Below are 3,187 nucleotides of genomic sequence, written 5' to 3'. Positions count from 1 at the left end.
AACCCCATCTAAACACAGTCCAGGGGTGTGAATAGCCTTTCTGTCAAACACAGAACATTGTAAAACTGATTACGGCAGATGGGGGGAAACAGGGAGCAAACAACAACGGGTATGAAAACTAATGTTCTGAAATTGATTATGGTGATATTTGCACAAATCTCCTTAATATGATTAAATGAATAAATTACATGTATGTGAAGTATATGCCAAAAAAAGCTATTTTAAATGTACCTAAATGTTCATAGCAATACTATTCACAGTAGTGAGAAGACATAAACATCCCAAATGTCCACATGTTGGTGAGTGGATAACCAAAATGAGGTATATCCATATAATTTTTATGGTTCCATTAAAAAAGGATAAAGTTCTGATACATACTAAAGCATGAATAAATTTTGAAAGCATCAAGTTTAGTGAAAGGAGCTAGACACAAAGGACCATATATTGTATTCTTTTTATAAGAAATGCCCAAAATAAGCAAATCTATAGGGACAGAAAGCAGAATAGTAGTTGTCAGGGATTGGGTAAAGAGGGAAATTGTGTAGTATGGGATTTCATTTGGGGGTAATGAATGTTACTGAACTGAAGAGTGGTGGGGGTGCACAAAATTGTAACTATACTACTTTTTACTATATGGGGGTACCCCCCCAAAAAAACAAACAAACGATAAAAAAACTTCACTGATGTGAGGGGCTAGTGCATGTGGAGTTAATTCCACCAGGTCAGGTTGTTAGAGGTTCTGAAATGTTTGTTTAATAGTATGCAACAAGAAAGGCCTGATTTGTGGCAGATCGGGGACTCGTTTTGCCACCACGACAATGCACCTGCTCACACAGTTGTCTCAGTGCACCAGTTTTTGGCAAAAACAGCATGCCTCTTTTACCCACGCACCAGACTCACCTGACCTCACTCCATGTCACTTCTTTTTGTTTCTGCGAATGAAGAGGGACATGACAGGGCAGCAATTTGAAGATGTAGAAAGGGTGAGGGTGAAAAAATGTGGGAGGTGCTGTCAGCCATCCAAACAGATGAGTTTGAAAAATGTTTCCAAGAATGGAATCGCATATTTGACAAATGTATTAAGTATAATGGAGAGTGACTTTGAAGGTGATAAGGTTGTTTTATAAAAAAAAAATTAAATTCATAGCTTTGAAAAAAAATCCAGTTTATTTTGGATATCCCTTCATAAGATGATAAAAATAATAAATTGTTTGTGTATTCCACCAAAATTTGAGGACTCTCTGGATGACACAAATATTATGCATTTGAATACTAACTGAATAGTTGGTAGTTCAAATCCACCTAGAGATATGTCAGAAGCAAGGGCAGGAATCTAGTCCTAAAATATCACATCACTGAACTCTTGGAGTGCAGTTTTACTCTCCCCATAGGGTCCCCATGAGTTGGAACCAATTTCAGAGCAAGTGGTTAACATGCAATTTAATTTTTTTTAAGTGAAAATAAAGACTTGTGTGAGAAGCAGAAAGGAAGGGATGTTCCAACAAGGAGAAAGACACAGAAATAAAGAGCCCAAGCTGAAAAGAAGATTCTAAGAATCATTTTGACGTGTTTTGATTTTGCAACTCAATATCTGACACCACTTGCCTAGAGGCTCCTTTTAAAGTTTTGTTCCCCCCTACTATCATGATCCCAATTCTACCTTACAAACCTGGCTAGACCAGGGGATGCACACTGGCACAGATAGCAATTGGAAACACAGGGAATCCAAGACAGATGACTCCTCCAGAACCAGTGATGAGAGTGGTGATGCCTGGAGAGTGGCGAGAATGTGGGGTAGAAAGGGGAAATTGATTACAAGAATCTACGTATAGCCTCCTCCCTGGGGGAGGGACAGCAGAGGGCAGGGGGAGATGTCGGACAGTGTAACATATGACAAAATAATAATAATTTATGAATTATGTAGGGTTCATGAGGTAGGGGGCAGTGGGGAAGGAGGGGGAAAATGAGCAGCAGATCTTAAGGGCTCGGGTGGAAAGCAAATGTTTTGAGAATGATGATGGCAACAAATGTACATGTGTTCTTGACACAATGGATGTATATATGGATTGTGATAAGAATTGTACGAGTCCCCAATAAAATGATTAAAAAAATTAAAAATAAAGTTTTGTCCCTAAATTCTCCCAGGCCAAAAAGAAGTGTTTCTTAAAAACGTAGTGCTTCAACATAAGCTTGCTGTTTTAACCTTCTCTCCACTTTCCCTCTGCTATCAGTCAACTTGTATTTGTAGTCCTCATCTCTCTCCTGAGTCCAGAGAGGGGTATTTCTACGTACTCTGAATAATTCAATTTGAATGTCTCAAAATTACCATATGGATCATTCCACACTGAGAGCAGCTCCAATGGTCACTATTCTCTTGTACCCTTTTGGTGAATCATCTTCATTTATGGACAAGGAGCTTAAGAGATGTGTGTGAGTCAGTGAGAGAAATCCAGGCAAAGCCAGCTCGAGAAAAGTTGCCTCCATCTTTCATTCACTCCTTTCCTTCAGCCAGGATGTTCGGTTAGTCACCAAATTGTGTTGATCTTTCCTTCAAGTGGGTTTTGTATCCATCTGTGCCCTTCTCTCCCATTGCCAGCCCCTAGATCCAGGCTTTCAACACCTTACGCCCCATTGGAGGTGGTGGCTTACGTACTGCACATCCTGGCTATAGCTGGGTCAGCAGCCTGTTTGTGTTCAGGAGGTCATGAAATGTGCTGCAATCAAAGGAGGGAATTAATGAGCCAGCATGAACCTTGGTATCCTGCTGACTTCCATGTCTACTCCCTGACTACTAAAATGTAGGCAAATTTGCAGCCATTTAAGCCAACTGTCCTCCTTGTGGTGGCCAGTGTGCAATGGCTGTGAACAGGAGACTCCTTGGTAGTTAACAAAGCCTGTTGGCAAGTCTAGGTTGCTCTAAGGGACCTTGGAGACAGCCCTCTCCTGTTTAATGGCTCTGACCTTGATAATATCTGCTGGGCCAAACTAGGCTCCAAATGGGATGTGGGAAACCCAAGGCATGATGACTGGGGTCCACATTAACCAGGTCATCGTGTCCATCCACACGAAGCTTCAGAACAAGAAGCATGTGATTAAGGTTTTACATAGGTCCGACTTCTGGTTCCCTAAGCACCAGAAAGTCCAAGGAGTGGGGGCTTACCAAGTGTAATGCTGCTGAATTGGAAGA

The 3,187-nt window shown here is 41.0% G+C and overlaps 1 non-coding gene across 1 annotated transcript; it reads left to right on the top strand.

Moving 5' to 3' along the window:
- Positions 1 to 2,808: 2,808 nt before the first annotated feature.
- Positions 2,809 to 2,938, top strand: LOC142449594 (small nucleolar RNA SNORA70). The gene has a single exon (XR_012784732.1). It is a non-coding gene; the product is annotated as a small nucleolar RNA SNORA70 (small nucleolar RNA).
- Positions 2,939 to 3,187: the final 249 nt, after the last annotated feature.

This window comes from Tenrec ecaudatus, chromosome 5 (genome assembly GCF_050624435.1).
Source record: "Tenrec ecaudatus isolate mTenEca1 chromosome 5, mTenEca1.hap1, whole genome shotgun sequence".
Lineage (NCBI taxonomy): Eukaryota > Metazoa > Chordata > Mammalia > Afrosoricida > Tenrecidae > Tenrec > Tenrec ecaudatus.
The sequence above is the reverse complement of the archived record's forward strand: the minus strand, read 5'-3'. Positions and strand labels throughout refer to the sequence as shown.